Genomic DNA, 17,058 nt, shown 5'->3' with positions numbered 1-17,058 from the left:
ATTGGCTCTCTTAATTTGCTCTCTCACTCTTTGCCAACTGGAGTTCTCAGCTCTAATTATACTCTATGTAATCCTGAGGAGTACATGCTCGTTCTCAAGTGCCCTCACTACCCCATCAATCTAAATCTTATGCTTTCTTTACAGTCTGGCTAAAATATCCTTTCCTGAGGTATTTTTTTTGGGGGGGGGGACATCTTGATCCAACATCATTTCTTGATTCTAAATGCCTTAGCAACTCACATGACATTTCATGATATGCTGTGTTTGTATATTGCTTGAATTTGCTTATAATCTCTGCTAATGTAATTTATCTTTCTTTAAAAAATGCCCACATTGTTTTAATATAAAAGGTAAAATCAGTAATTTGATAAGTGATTTAGTCATAAAGTTAACTTTTGAGATGTAAATGGTTAAGCAATTGTAAATTAATGGTCTAGATGGAAGCCTTGTACCATGGACTATGAATGTCTGTCTGGTATAAGACAGGTAGAATTGTTACATTAGCTTAAAGTTACATCTCAGATGCATAGGGCTTCCCAGGTGTCTCAGTGGTTAAGAATCTACCTGCCAATGGATGAGAGGCAGGAGACTCAGGTTCGATCCCTGGGTCGGGAAGATACCCTGGAGGAGGAGATGGCAACCCACTCCAGTATTCTTGCCGGGGAAATCCCATGGACAGCCTGGCGGGCTACAGTCCATAGGGTGGGCAGAATCCGATACGACTGAGCACACACGCACTCAGATGCATAATTTGCTTTTGCCCTATTATCATTTATTCATGCTTTTATTTGGGCACATGATTGTTTTCTGTCTTTTGATTTCCTCACTCCAGTATTCTTGCCTGGAGAATCCCATGGACAGAGGAGCAAGGCAAGCTACAGTCCATGGGATCGCAGAGTCGGACACTACTGTGCGACTTTCAGCTTCATACTTTAATATGTGAGGAACGGAATGGTGACTTAGGAAAGGCGGTAGATCAATGGGTTAAATGACTGTTCTAGTCTCTAGGAACACAAAGCGAGCGACTAGTTACTAAAAATCTTAGTCATTTAAAAATTAAATAAAATACTAAAAGCATGATTCCGTTAGACTTTTAACTCGAGCTCGTAAGTGACCGTCTTCCCCGCTCCGCACGAGAACTCTCAATATGGAATCTCAGTTTATGTGGGTGAGGGGGTTACTTTGCCCTATAGCTGCATCCTATTAAAAAAAAAAAAATCGGAATAACCTTAACTTCACTGCCAGATAAATCAAAAGGGGCGACTATATCCTAAGTGAAATATTCCTAACTCCTCTGGGTCGAGGCAGGCTCACCCCATGATCTTTTTTTTTAATACTTGAAAAATGCTGGAATCGTAATACTTTGTAGAGAAGTTAGCGCGAGGGACGTGAACAGCACGCATCCTTGATCAATGATTTTCAACGCTGACACGTGCTTGGCACTACAAACACTGGAAAGGGTCTGAACAAGGCGCTCTGAATGAGGAATTTGAAATAATCGTGACTTCTCTCTTTCCCAGGGTTTCTAAGGCGATGGGCACTGCGGGTCCACTAGCCAAAGTCCAACGGGACGTGGGACCCGAGTCGGGCCAAGCGGCCGAGGGGCGGCAGCAGACAAAAGTAGCGGGCAGGGCGCTCCGCTCGGCTCGGGGGACGGCGCACCGGCCCCGCCGGAGCGCGGGAGGCTCGCTGCTCCCCGCCCGAGACCAGCCCGGCTGGAGCTGGGGCCGTAGAGGGCGTCTGGCCGGTAGACGGGGCGCTGCGGGCCCTCACGTCCGGCGTCTCCCGCCCGCCGGCCGGCCAGCCGGCCGGGGCCTCCGCTGCGCGCGCGGTGAAAAAGAGCGCGGCGGTTGAAACCGTTACCACCCCCGAGTTTTGAACTGGTTCAAACTTGGCTTTCGGCCCCGCCCCGCCCCTCCGGCCCGGGAACACCGAGGCGGCGGTTCCCGCCAAGCGCTGCGAGCGCGCCGTCCCGCCCTCCGGCCGGTTCCCGCCACCCCGCCCAGCCCGCCTTCCCGCCCGCGGTTCGGGGAATCGGGCTCTGGAGGCCCTTCTTCCCCGAGCGCCGGACCCGCCGCCTTCCTGAGAGGCGCCGGGCGTTCGGCGAAAAGAACAAAGAGCCGGCGCGGCGCTTCCACTCGGGCGGCAGCGTCCCTCAGCGCCTGCCCGCCCGCGCGCACGCGCCGCCGGCCCGGCCCGGCCGAGTCCCGCGGGCGCCTCTGCGTGGGGCTGGCTCGGCGCCTCCGAGCCCGGCGGGCCCTGTGATTGGATAGGAGCCCGCCTCGCGTCCCGCCAATCGGGGCGGCGCTTGGTTGGACAGGGGGGGCCAAATAAAAGCGATGGCGATTGGGCTGCCCGGTTTGGCGCTCGGTCCGGGAGCGTCCGACACCCACTGGGACGCAGAAGGCGGTGGAGCCCCGGCGGCGGCGGCGGCGGCGGTGGCTGCGGCGGCGGCGCGCGGGAGCGGCGCGCGGGAGCGGCGCGGGCTGGGGCGCGGGGCGCAGGTAACGCGCCGCTGTCGGGCCGGCCGGTCGGCCGGGCTCCGGAGCTCGGCGTGGGGCGGCGGCGGCGGGACATCCCCGCTGCCGCTCAGCCGGTCCGGGTAATTCCCCCCACCCCCGAGCGGGCTTTCCCGGGGTGCCTCTGGGGCTCGTGGGGGGTGAGAAGAGACCGCCCCTCACCCCCTTCGGAAGGGGCCGTGGGTCCGGGCCGACCCGCGCGACCCCGGCGGGCGGGCTGTGTGGGAGCCAGAGAAACCTGAGGCGGGAGCCCGGGCGGGCGCCGAGGGGAGGGTGGGGGGTGGTCCCCTCGCGCGCCAGCCCCTCCCGAGGCGCCGGGGCCGGGCTGGGGGCGCTCCGGTGCCCGGGGCGGCCCGGCCGCCCGAGCCCCGGTCTCCTTTGTGTGGAGCGGCGCGGCGGCGGGAGCGCCCGGGTGGGACGGGACGCACACAAGTTGATGGGACCTCGGCGCCGAGTGCGCACTCACAGACAAAGGACGGACTGTGTCTCGGGGGAGCTCGGCGCGAGTCAGGGGCAGTGACACCGGGGCCTGACAGCGGGCGGGAGAGGGGGCGTGGGGAGCGGGCGGGCGGGCGGGCTCGGCCCCACGCCCCCTCCCCGCGAGCGCGCAGGCTCGGCCCGGGGCCGCGGGGGCCGGGACGGCGCGCGGAGACCGGACTCGGGCGGCCGCGCTTGCTGACATTTCCGCGGAAAGCCGCCCCGGAGTCCCCCGTCCCCGAGCCCCGCTCGGACCAGGCGGTCCCCGGCCGCCTCCGTCTTTTCGGCGGGGCTCTCGGTTAAGTTTGAGGCAAGGGTTGAGCTGTTCTCCCCTCTCCCCCGACCTCCCCGGTTTTGTTCGTTACGGAGGGCTTTCTGTCGAGTTCCTGCGTCCTTGTGGGTCCCCCACCCCCATCTCCGCCCCCCCAAAGTCGGTGCCGCAGGGTCACTTTGTGAAGAACGGGAGGGATCGAGAAGCGCGGTATTTTGGAAAACTTGGTGAACTCACGCCTGGTGAATCCCCACTTTCTGAAGAAATCATCATCTTAGCAAAAAAACCCCCCAAAAACTGTCCAGGCTGTTTTGGCCAACTCGTGTGATACAATTGATACTGGCGACAGGTGCTAACGAAATCAGCTGTCATTTAGTGAGGAGCGATTGTTCCCCAAATCCCTAGGGGATGAACGGGGACGAGATGGTAGAAAGAGTTGGTCCAAAGAAAACGCTTATGCTAAACGTGTGTTTGGATGGTATGGTTAGCAGTTTCTCATTAATTGGACTTGTTTTCCGTGAACAATAGCTTTGTTGAGTCAGAAAAGACTGGCTGCAGAAATGTTTGTTGCTTAAGAAATCGAACGTGTGCTGTCCGCAGTTAAGCTAAACTTCCTTTGTTTGTCGCACAGGATCTGTAAAATTTTAATTCATTTGGAAATAAAGATGTCTTTGGTATTTAAAATGTTTTAAATGCTGCAGGGTTTGCTTGCTGGGTTTTAAAGGTCGTTGTCAGCTTAATTTTGTGGCGTTTCAATGTCACGTAAAACAACATTTAAAACAACAGTTTAAAAAAGCTTTTAAAAAACACTAATGCTAACACAGTGAATGTAGTCTATACTTCTAGGGGGGTTTGAGATCGAGCGGGTGGGATACTAACCTTTAGATCACCAGGGGGCGGGGGGGCGGGTGGTTGTGGAGTTTATTTTCTATTACTCTTCATTCATGACCATTAGTAACTATTTTATGTTTGGAGATAAAATGTAGAGCAAGTGTGTAAACCTAACTATTGATCATTTTATTTGCAAGAAAACGAAAGTATTCAAGATACATTTTAATTTCCTTTTCCTATTCCCTAAAGTTAGGAATAGATGGGGTTCTAGTCTTAGATATAAAGAATCCTATTCTCTTTTTGGAGATGTGTTAGAGAATGTAATGTTTAAAGTCCTGGAAACGCTTAGGAAAATGGCATCTTAAATAGTAGTTTTTGTGAAAAGTGAATGTATTCAAAGGAACGAAATTTAGAAACACTTAGGCACTCTTCTTATTTGCATTGTTTTATCTGTTGAGTTAATGTGCAGCCTTCTGTCTTACGGTTTCAAAAAAATGGAGACAAAGAAATGCAATCTAAAAGTCTTTATTACACATTTTGCAGTGTTCGACATCACTGAACTGACATTCCAGGTGCTGTTCCTAAGTATTGTCTACATTTATATTAGTTGTTGGTAATTATATGTTAAAAAGTCCTGTTGATAATCTTGCCCATTGTTATGAGATGAGCTAGTTACGCAGATTTTGGCAGAAATTTGAATCTTTTAGGATACAGAATTCCAGTTTTTCCCATCTTGTGTACATTATATTTGATAATTACTATCTTTGTACTTGCCACAAGATTTTGTTTGAAAAGTTTTTTGGGGGGAATTGGTTTTAAATTCTTTGTGTTTGAATTGAGAATGTATTTAGTTTAAGTAGCAGTGATAAAAAACCATATTTGTTGATTTAGTGTAGTCAGGCAAAGAAAAAAGCTCAAATCCGTTTATACCAGCTTTGCCTTGCATGCATACGTAAAAGTGATTATCTTTGTGTTGACCGCTAAAAATGTGTAGGCAGATTTCCCCAGGTCACATGGGGTTTTCCAGGATATCCCCCATCCTTTGAGCTGGCATGCTCCAGGAGTCTGAATTAGTTTCTCACTTGGCCTAAAGAAGTGATTAAGAAAGTTGATCTGCTTTTAAAACACTAACAGCAAGGAAAGTCCTCTGACGATCTAATGCATTCTGGGGTCAGTTGGAAATGATTTATGGATCTGCCTTGCAGTCTTTATGTCTGTACAGATGAAGAAAACATTTTCTGTGAATGATGAAGAAATTCTACGTGGGCAGGTGAAATGTGCAGTTTGGGGAGAGCAGGAGAGGAACAGCTTATTAGGTTCGGAGAAAGCTTCACCTGCTGGAGGCCCTCCGTGTCTCTGAAGGGCTTGGTTGGTACCTTTGCTGTAGCCTGTATCCAGTTGCAGTCACTCGCTGGTGCGTCCCCCCCTTCACTCTGAAGTGCCTTCAGGCAGGGGCTCTCTCTTGGTTTTCTCTGCGCACCTGAGTTGCTAGAGAGCAGGGATTAATAGTTGAATGAATAAAGGAAATCCTGAAAATGTAGGGAAATGTTTTGACAAAGCAGCTTGCAAAGCAAACAGGATATATTCATGTTGTGAAGAACTTTGGAAGGTATTTTTCTCCCTGACTGGCAGTGGTTACAATGAAAAATAGTTATCAAGGTGTACAAGTTCCACGGTTTCTCCTAGTTATTAACACTCTAAGATACTGAAAATTGGATATACTTTAGATGTAACTGTTGGTTTTCATATTTGATATTTCAGGCAGCCAGAGAGAAGCTTGATGGATCATCTGGATATACCTGGCACATAGTGTCTGCTTAATTTATGTTGAAATTGATCGAGTCATACTGAAATTTAGGGGACGAATACATCTTTTAATCAAAAGGGGTTTAGTTACCATTAATGAATTCTTGGTTGAAATAACTTGAGCTAGGTTTTGAAGCTAAACCTGAAGAAAGTAGTGTTAGTGTAATTACAGATTGTTTATTGGGATGCTCTTCATCATTCTTTTAAGATGATAAATGTAGTTGTAAATCCAATAATATCTCAAAAGGCATAGCTGATAAATATGTAAGATGGTTGTACTGTTTTTGTCTTGCCATTGCCCTGCTATGTGGTGCAAAAATATGACAAAACGAAGTGAAAAAAAAAAACATTAATATTAAAGAGCCTACTGTTTGCCAGATGCTTCATTCGTTTGCTTGGTTTGTTTTTTATTTGTGGTAACATTCACATCAGATGCTTTGTTTTTGATTCTTGTGAAAACCACCTTGTACCCATCATCAGAGGTTTGGATAAACCGAAACATGTCGTATACATACAATGGAATGTTCAACTATTGAAGGAATGACATATTGACACATACTATAACACAGGTGAAACTTGAAAACGTTATGTTAAGGAGAAGAAGCCAGACACAGAAGGAAACAATTTTATGATTCCATTTATAGGAGGGAGCTAGAACAGGCAAATTCACAGAGACAGAAGGTGGAACAAGAGGTTACCAGGGGCTGAGGGGAGAGGGGAATGGGAAGTTAGTGTTTAATTGGGACAGAGCTCCTATTTGGAAGGTGAAAAAAGCTCTGGACATGGAAGGTCAATGTTTTGATTGTGTTTAATGCCACTGAATTATGTGTTTAAAAATGGTTGACATGGTAAATTTTATGTATATTTTACAATTAAAAGAACTTTAACAACAACAGCACACTCTGCAAATATTTACAGATAAGTAAGCTTTGGTGTAGAGGGTTAAGAATTTGCCCAGGATTATCAGCTAGGAATTTGCAGGCAGGATCCAAACTTAGATTCTGTTTGGCTCCTATTATCAGCTCCATGTTATCTACTTGTCTTCTGGATGATTGAAGAGGCATGGGTTCCAAGAAGAATGAGTTTATTTGAATCAATCAGAAAATTATATTTAAAAGTAGATAAATTGTAGTTCAGATTGAACTGAACTGAATTGTAGTTTTATGGGATCTATGCCCCAGACTAAGAGATGTCTTTGTGGATTTTTTTTTTTTTCCAGCCAGAATTGTAATAGTGTGCACTCTAGGGGGAGGACACGGGAGCTTTGAGTGTGGTCTTTGGAGTCACATTGTCCTTGAAGTCTAAGTTCCCTGTCTGTAAATTGGTGTCTTAATGATAAGCATTCATTCCATAAGGTTGTGGAGAGGATTAAATAAATTAATACATGTGAAGCCCTTAGAACCACACCTGGCACAAATTGTTTAATAAGTGATTCTTAGTAACTGTGCCAGTATTGTTTTTTAAAGACTAGATGTACTTTCATGGAACTAAACACTTCCCAAACTTAAATATCTGTATATAAAGAAAATGGTGCCACATATGATTTATCTGTTTACTTCTAAACAGTACTGTCTGCTGTTTAAAAAAACAGACAATATGTATTCAATTTAAAATACTGAAATAATTTAGATGTTTATAAAGTGAAAATTTCTTGATCCCTGTAGCCCCATTCTGTCTCCCTTAACAGTTTGCCATGTATTTGTCCCAAACTTTCCAGTGTATTCATGCGAATATATTGGTTTGGCCAAAAAGTTCCTTCAGTTTAAAAAGTGAAAATAAAGACACATTTTTCATTTTCACGACGGACTTTTCTGAACAATGTATTCACCATTTTGTTCTGCTGCGTTTTGCTATTTTCAGGCAGCTTCATAGTTCTGTTTCCCCTAATCTTTTTTATCTTTTTGAATAAAGAACTGTTCCAGGTGCCTTTTATTGTCTTCCAGGGAATTGCAATTTTTTCCCTTAAGAGAATTTTGTGAAGACGGAAATAAATGGAAATCCAAAGGTGCAGTGTCTGATGAATATGGTGGATGAATCAGAACTTCCCACCCAAGCTGTAACAGTCTTTGCCTGGTCATCAAAGAAACGTGCGGTCTTGGGTTATCCTGACGGGAGGTTATGGTTTGCTGTTGACTAATTCCAGACGCTTTCTGTGGAACTCTGCTTGCAGTTGTTCTGATTGGGAGCAGTGGGCGTGCATACTTATCCTTAAGTGGTGTCAGACTCCTTGCGACCCTGTGGACTGCAGCCCATGAGGCTCCTCCGTCCATGGAATTTTTCAGGCAGGAATACTGGAGTGGGTGGCCATTTCCTCCTCCAAGGGTCCCGACCCAGGAATTGAAGTTGATTCTCCTGCATCTCCTGCATTGGCAGGTGATTACCACTGAGCCACCTGGGAGCAGTACTTGTTGGAATTAATCAGTTGGTTTCCTGAAAGAAGCTCATCATAGAGGACTCCTCCTGATCCCACCATATATATAACTTCACCCTTTTTGGATGAAGATCGGCCTTTGGTGTGGTTGGTGGTGGTTCATTTTGCTGGCCCCAAGATCTCTTCTGTTCCACATTATTGAACAGTATCTACTTTTCATCCCCCGTCACAATTTGTTTTAAAAATGGAACGTTTTCATTATGTTTCAATAGAGAGTTGCATATGGAAATATGGTAATGGATCCCATCCCCCCCCCACCCTTAAGTGGAACCCAAACATCAAAGTGATTAACGTAACCAAGCTGGTGCAGATGATTTTCAATGCTTGATTTGGGTATTTTGAGACTATTGACCATCTCTCGAGTGGTATAACGTTGATTTAAGACATTAGAGCATCGTCCAGTGAGAAATCTCTAGCAGGAAACTTGGAAAATTCCTTTTGATACTTTCAGTCACAGCACCATCTCCATACACTGCACAAATCTATTTTTGTGTTTCAGTTGGGTTTTTGCCTTAACGTAATAAAGCATAGTTTGCCGAAAATATTCCTTTTGTCTTCCATCTTCAGTTTTAAAATGGCTACATAAAAATTCACCAATTTTGAGACTTTCCTGGCTCTTCAGTGGTTGAGACTTTTTCCTCCAGTGCAGAGGATGCAGGTTCAATCCCTAGTCGGGGAGCTAAGATCCTACATGCCTCTGGGCCAAAAAAACCAAATCATAAAACAGAAGCAATGTTGTAACAAATTCAATAAAGACTTTAAAAAATGGTCCACACAAAAAAATCTTTTATTAAAAAATTGACCAGTTTTGATAAGTTTTTTTAAACGCACACTGATATGAGAGCTGTCACAATACAATCTAAAAGAATTGTTTCGAATGAAGTGAAGAACAACTAAGCGCACTGCTAGAGCCAGAATGGGCTTTTTGGTCAACCCAATATTTATACGTGTATTTAGGTATTTTACAAAAGCAGGATTAAGTTCTTTTGATATAAAATAATTATTTTAGGTCAGTACAGAGGTCTGTTTCATTTTAAAAAGCTGGTAGTTCTTTAAAGCTTGCTCTGTGGTTGACACGGTTTTAAGTGCTTTCGTTTATTTTACACGGACACTGTAATGACAAGAGATGGCGGGATTATGTTACCAGTCAGTGGTAGGTTACCGATTTGAATTTAGGCCTTTGGGCTTCAAAGCCCTGATTTCTCAGTCTGGAGGGGGTGTGTGTGTGTGTGTGTGTGTGTGTGTGTGTGTGTGTGTGCGCGCGCGCGCGCTTGTTTTTTGTTTTCGTAAGGCCCCTTGAGCTACCAATGATTTTAGCATTTCTTAAAAGAGTTGTAAAACAACAACAAAACCCCCCAAAGAATATGCAAGGCGACTGGCTGTGGCCTGCCAAGCCTCGAGTGCTTAACCACCCGACTCTTTGCAGAAGTGTACCGCCCTTTTAGGTGGAATACGCCTTGTGCCGGCTTCTGTGTTGTCAGGCAGTGAACCAGCTGTCTGTGTGGGTTCTGTGCTCGCCCTCTGAGGGCGGGGGGCGGGGGGGACATCCTTATGGAGCTTTGAACCTCTGCACGTCAAGATTATGCACATTTCAGGTTTTAATAGGTGTTGCCCAGTTGCTTTCTAGAGAGGTGTCTGTTTTTGGGGGGTACAGAATCAGCTTTACTGAAGTGTGGCTTATATACCTTAAGATCCATCCATGTGAAGGGTACAGTTGGAAGAGTTTTGCCAGCTGTAACCATCTGTGTGACTGTCACCTCAACCATGATGTAACCTTGCTGCCATTGCAGAGCTCTTCACGCTCCTTTCCCGTCATTCTCTCAGTTGCTGATCAGATTTCTCCCGTTGCGGAATTTCATGTGAATGGAATTATGCAGGGTATACTCTTCTGTGACTGGCTTCTTTGATCCAGCATGTTCTCGAGGTTTATCTGTGTTGCTTGTTTCAGGAGTCATTATTTCTCAGTAGTAGTCCATGTGTGAACATCCTGTGCTTTTTTTCACTTCATTGCTTGCTGAATGGGCTGGTCCCTTTTGGCTCTTGTTATAGTAAATCCTCTGTGACCATTTGGGCAATCTTTTTGTGGATGGATCTTTTCCTTTCTCTTGGGTAGACTTGTAGTTGGACTGTGGGGTCACTTGGTAAATACTGATTTAACTACATGAGAAACTGCCAGGCCATCTCCACAAGCGATTGTGCCATCCTGCGTGGAGCTGGGGTGGTGGTGTCTGCCTGGGACCTGCGGTTCCACTCCGTCTTCACTGATGTCTATTGTTTAAGTCACTGGCATCTAATGAGTGCTGAGTGTCCTTTTGTGGTTTTGATGTACATTTCCCAAGTGTTCACAGTGCTGGATATCTTTTTACATGCTTATTGGCCATTTGGGTGTACTTTTCAGTCAAACCTTTTGCCCATTTTAAAAATTGGCGTCTCTGTATTCTGGGTATACTGTCTCTGTCAAATGTATATATTGGAAATGTTTTCTCCTTAATTTTCTCCATTTTTTTTTCTCCAAACGTTTTCTCCAAATTTTCCTATTTGATTTTGTGTATTTTTGACAATCTATAGATCAAGTTAAGTAATAACACTAGAAGCATAATGTTTAAATTCAGTAAAATTGTGTGAAAACAAATTTGTTCTTAATTCACAAGTCATTTAGTTCTTGGTATAACAAAATGTCATGTTTGTAGAAACATGAACATGAAAAGGATATTTATCTTGATGGTGTTAGGTGTGTGAGTTATGTGGCATGGAGAATTTTAAAATTTGAAAGTGATAATATTTAGTAATTCTTTAAATTTTCATTTGGAGTAGTTTGGACCTTTTCCATTTTTTAGTGAGTTAACAATTTGCTTTTATTTTTTTCTTCAGAGGATAAATGGGAATATTAAAAGTGACTTTGATCTTAGTATCTGGTTATGTAGAAGTGATAATAAAATTGTCAAGCTTGGTCTACCTGTTTAGATAGTGAAGTAGTTTTTTGTTGTTATATAATCAAATAGTTTTTCAGATTATATATACTCGATTTGTTCACTGCTTTATTTCTGCAAAATATCAGTTCTTTTGCTCAAAACCTGATTTACTCCCACAGTAATTTTTAGTTTTTCTTCACTATACAAAATAATGTCTTTTTGACACTTTTTAAAAGCTTACTAGAAACATCTTGAAATGCTATGTATGAATTTAGTGTGCATAAATGCAACAGAGGGATAAAGACCATCCTGAGATGGTCTCTTCTTTAATAAAGAAAAATAGTGCCAGGGCTTCTGCTGGGTGTTGTACACCACTGCAGGTGGGTTGTTTTCCATGGCTGTCGATTCCGTGAGAAACTCCCGAAGCTAGTGTTCCAGGCTATCTCGGAAACAGCCTAAGCTCTCTCAGCCAGTCACACAGTAAACTAGCTGTTTTCTCAAGAGTTTTCTTGTACTTCTTCCCTGTTGAGCTCAGCTGGTCTTCTTCCTCGTCTCCAGGAAGCCTCATGTGGAGTCTGTTCTGTCGTCTTTCTGGAATCCCTTCCGCACCGTTGTAGCATCTCAAGCTGCTGTTGAGTCTTTCTCTCTCTCCCTCTCCCCTTCACGTGAAGCTCTGGTCTCCTCATCTACATGGGAGAGGTTAGAAAAAAGTCTTGTACGTAGCAGGTAGAAATAACATTTTGTGAAATTGATTTAGGATCAATAAAATTGAAAACTTGGGCCTCTCTTCTTTAGCAGCAACTCAGTAAATAATTATTTAAATAGCACTCTACCCTTTAAAGCAGAGGCTTCAGAAGTCTGTCTCAAAAGTGAGTTTTGTTCTCCTTCACTGTGTGTATCACCCAGTGAACTTTGCTACCTGCTGTCAGGTACTATTGTGCAACTTTAATTTATAAATATAATATACTCTTGATTAAAGTTAGCTTGAGAAACATGGAAATAAGTGAGGAATATAAAATAATGATTCTGCAGATTTACCTCAGGATGGTCTTTATCCCTCTGTTGAATTTATGCACACTAAATTCATACATAGCATATCAAGATGTTTCTAGTAAGCTTTAAAAAAGTGTCAAAAAGACATCATGACTGTTTTATCCATTTTAGTACCTTGGCTTTTGATACTAAAGACCTAAGTGCTTTGTAAGCCAAACACAAAAAATGACAAAAACTAGTTGATTTTCTTTATTGAAAGAATCTCAATCATCATTAAAGCAGCTTTTGTATGTTTTTGATGCTGGTGCCTGTAGTGAAGTTTCACTATACACTGTTCACAGGCGGGTGAGTAGCTATCGTGTGCTTCCAAGTCATGCTACTAGCTACTGTTTACTTCGAGTCTGCTCTGTGCCTAATATCTATGCAATTATAAACCAATCATTTTACTTTTGAAATTTATTGAAAGTCATACATTATAATTATTCTAAAAAAATATATAGCATTTGCTGAATGAGAAGATAGTTACCTGTTCTTTGAATATTATAAAAGATTCTATTAGGATGAATTTAATCATCTTTTAACAGTATGATGATCATCTAAAAGTAGTTGTGTTTCCTTGGCAAGTAGCTTTCGTGGATCTCCACTGCTTAGTGACTGAGATGAGCAAACAAACTGAGCAGCTTGTGATTTTTAGGACCTACCACTTGCCTTTTTCATAGATAAAGAAATAGGAACTTGGTGGAGTTAAGTAACTTGCCTGAATTCATACAACAAGGACAGAGGTCCCTTAGAGAATAGGGTTTTGCTGCTTCTAGGCTTCTTAGCTCAAATACTGACATGCTCGGTGCTTTGCTACTGTAGGCACTTATGTCTGTTTCTCTGGAGACTGAGAAATACTGGGCGTGAGTTCATATTACCTTCACAGGTGATTGTGATGCTTTCTGGCTGGCATTTGAGTTGTTCTGTGTACTTCTCCCATTCCTAAAACATCTAATGCTAATTATAAGCTGGTTCCCTGGCAGCTCAGAGGGTGAAGAATCTGCCTACAGTGCAGGAGACCCAGGTTCAATTCCTGGGTCAGGAAGATTCCCCTGGAGGGAGGAGGGCATGGCAACCCACTCCAGTATTCTTGCCTGGAGAATCCCCATGGACAGAGGAGCCTGGTGGGCTACAGTTCATGGGGTGGAAAGAGCTGGATCTGACTTTGTGACTAAGCACAGCACATGATGTTATGGTGATAAAATAATTAAATAGACAATTTACTTTGGTAACAAATACTGGAAATATCACTGGTTATAAGTAACACTTGAAGGGTTAGGCATTTCCTTGTACTTCAGCAGTATATTTCTATTTATCATAAACCTTAAGTATGGGAAAGTCATGAAAAGACTTAGAGCTCATCATGACCCCTATCTCTTTTACTTCCATGTTGGCCCGAAACTACTACATTTTTAAGCAAGAGAATGAATTTCAGGGTGGAGATGACCCCCAGGAGTTTCTGAAGGGTCTCTGAGGAGTCTTGTCCATGATCTAAAGAAATGGCACTGACAGACATTTTTATCCCCTTGTGGTGGACACGAACCCCAGTGCTGAAATCTCCAGGTAAGGGTTACTTGATTGTAGAACGCCTGGAAATTCTGAGAGAGCCTGTAAATACTTAGGGATTAGTAGTTTGAACTGCCAAGTCCATTTTATGATACTGTCTTCAAAATATGGAGGAAACTGGGGGACTTTTTCCTGGTGGTCCAGTGGTTAAGGCTCTGTGCTTCCACTGCAGGGGGCACAGGTTCGATCCCTGGTCAGGGAACTAAGACCCTACCTGCTGTGTGGTGCAGCCAAAAAAAAAAGAAGAATATAGAGGGAATTTTGTTTGGGGATTAAGACATAAAGTCAGTGTCTCAGGTGACAATAGTATGTTGGCAGAATTGCCCGTGGAGAATTTCTAGGAAGGTATTGTAGCGCAAATCCCTTCTCTTCAGGCCCCAGAGCAGCCCATCTTTCCTCCAGTGTGAGGACAGGTCACTGTTGAGCACAGTTGCTGGTTTGCACGGATGGGCTCGTGCTGTGAGGGTGCCCTGGCGCCCTGCGCGGCTGACTAGTGTCAAGGCCTTGCAGAGTCTGGGTGGCAGAGTCCTGTCACCCGCCTAATGCTCACCGGGATAACTTACCTCAAGTGGGCTTCTCTGAAAACTTTCCCCAGCGTGTGTTGTTAAATGTGTACTGGGTGTTGGCTTATTTGAGACATGATTTAGAATAGACTTCCTCTAAGGAAGTATTAAAAGGAGTTTTGAAGAAATACGTGTCCCACGTCCCATCCTTGAATTACAGTGAGTTGTGTATCAGTTTTAATTTCTGGTGCATCAGTTTTTGTTGTTTCCTCTCCAACAGTGTCTCGGTAAACTGAATAGCACCTAAGAGAATGAAGGGATTTTAGCTCTTAAAAACAGGTTTTGTACAGTTTTCAAAGAGAACTTCACCCTTTAGATGTCAGTTTAGCTAATCAATCTGTATTATCTGTTGTCCAAGCAAACTGTTAAGACCTTTATGATAGTTCAGTTTTCCACCTGGTGTAAATTTATATGCCATTTCTAAGACATGTCTGTGAATGGATAGGATTTTCGAATAACATAGGAATGGTGGTCTGTAGACCCCGGGGTTTAGTTTACTCTTCTGCTGAAAGGAAGATGACCTGACTTTTGTAGAAAATACATTACTGCAGAGTCTACTTACTCTTGCTGAAGCAGTTCAGTTAATGTTTTCTATCATTCACCTAAGATTGCTACATTACTGTAGTTTTCCTGTGCCTTTTTAGCTGGGCTCCAACCAGGGCTACTAATGGGATCTGAATTTTTAGTTTCCCTTATCACTAGTCATGGCACATTTGGTTCCTAAAAACATATTGATACAAATGCTGTTCATAATACTTTTTCACCTGTAGTTGTATGTACTAGTGATTGTGTGACTATGATCTGCTGAAGTTTAGGCACTAAGGTGCCTGTTGTATCTTGCAAACTCGTGTCTCTTAAGTGTTTGGCACTTTCAGAATGTTTTATAAATTGATTTTGATTGGTGGATAGTACCTCTATTCCTGGCTTTCCCAAGTCCTTCAAAATGAAGTTTCAGAAATTTCTTTTTTGTAAATTTTCACAAGTCTTTTGGGCGGACTGTTTGGATGCAGCAGTAGTGAGCTTGTGTATTTTTGTTACTTTTTTCTCCCTTTTAAATAAAAACAGAGGCATGCTAGAAAGTGAAAAGGGACAAGATATTTACTTTTATCTTTCTCTTACGTGGTTAGGGCAAAGTGCCAGTGAGTATGTGGGGAGTTGGTCAGAAGGGTAGGGTTGTTCGGGGGAAGCAAAGCAGGGGGTTAAGAAGAGAAACGGTGATGAGGGATGATGCCTTCCTGCGAGGGTGAAGGGTAGGACAGACGGATGAAAGCAAGCAATTTAAGACAAATTTTGTTAATGTTAGTCCCTTAATTTGGCACAGATGTATGGCAGCCTTTCTTTTGTATTCTGTAGTTGACAGTTACAACGAAGTATCCCTCATTAAATATTTTTAACATAGATTTAAATTTTTTTAATTTATTTTTGGCAGTGCTGGGTCTTCGTTAGTTGTGGCAGGCAGGGGCTACGCTCGCTGTGGTGTGGAGGCTTCTCTCATTTCGGAGCACAGGCTCCAGGGCGTGTGGGCTCAGTAGTTGTGGCACGCGGACTTAGTTGCCTTGTGTGTGGCATGTGCGACCTTCCTGGACTAGGGATCAAACCTGTGTGCCCTGTATTGACGGGCGGATTCTTGAGCACCGAGTCACCAGCGAAGCTCTCACAGAGATTTTTTGTTTGCCTTTTTTTTTTAATTACAAAATGGTGATTTCTAGGCTTTCATTCTTACAAACTTGTCTTTTAGGAAATATAATTTGAATATATGGCAGCTCCAGGCTGTCTGCTAGGCAGATGAAAAGCTGGGGTACTGTTGGGATTTCTGATTCACATGGTCTGGATATGCTTGTTCTCCAAGTGTGCTCTGTGGCCGCAGGGAGTGGGACTTCCCTGGTGGTCCGGGGGCTGAGACTGCCCTCCCAGGGCAGGGCATCAGGGAGCCAGATCCCACATGCAGCAACTAAGACCTTGATCCAGCCAAATAGATACTTTTAAAAAACAATTTTGGTAGTAATTTAAGATGTTACTTGTTGACATCTGCTCCAGTGGTGGAAGAGCAGTGGTAGATAAGGACTGTTGGCACTGTGGCACTTGGAGTTTAAAAAAAAATGTTTTTTTGAGAATGTGAAGTGAAGTGAAAGCAGTTACTAATTTTATATACTCTTGATCCTGAGTGCACATACCTTAATATTCTGTGCCACAGGAAAGGAATGTGCATATGGGGCTTCGACGCTGCCCGAGTCCGACGGTCTCTGGGAGCCGCACTTACGTGATGGAGTTCCAGGCTGCACCAGCTGCTTTTTTCACGCGGAGCCATTTTCACTTGAAAGAGGGGTTTACAGACAGTGATTATTCCAGCTTGGGTATGGGGCAGACGTTTTTCAACAAAGTGAGCCTGTCACTTGATGGAGAACAACTGACCATTATTTGTTGCCAGTGGCAATGTTTGAGTTTTCCAGCAAAAATTAGAATTTTTAGAAAACTTGGTATCTGTCATGGTGAGGTTGACAGCTTTTCCAATAAATACTTAAAGACTTTTCTGATGACATCAGTGGATTTAACAAACAATGATTTTTTGAAATATGGGAACTTACGGAAAATCTGCATAACTCAGTGGACCAGTGTTTTTCAAATTGAGGAAATGATATTATAAAGTCAC

General features: G+C 43.9%; 1 protein-coding gene across 2 annotated transcripts in view; it reads left to right on the top strand.

Annotated features, from left to right (window-relative positions):
- The first annotated feature begins 2,357 nt into the window (after positions 1-2,357).
- Positions 2,358-17,058, top strand: part of EZH2 (enhancer of zeste 2 polycomb repressive complex 2 subunit) — a 56,338-nt gene continuing 41,637 nt past the window's right edge. For both annotated transcript variants that reach the window (XM_043464019.1, XM_043464018.1), the window contains exon 1: positions 2,358-2,504. The gene's annotated coding sequence lies outside the window, so the exon portion shown is untranslated. The remainder of the gene's footprint in view (positions 2,505-17,058) is intronic.

The sequence above is a fragment of the Cervus canadensis genome, chromosome 3 (genome assembly GCF_019320065.1).
Source record: "Cervus canadensis isolate Bull #8, Minnesota chromosome 3, ASM1932006v1, whole genome shotgun sequence".
Classification (NCBI taxonomy): domain Eukaryota; kingdom Metazoa; phylum Chordata; class Mammalia; order Artiodactyla; family Cervidae; genus Cervus; species Cervus canadensis.
This window is presented reverse-complemented; position numbering and strand designations above follow the sequence as displayed.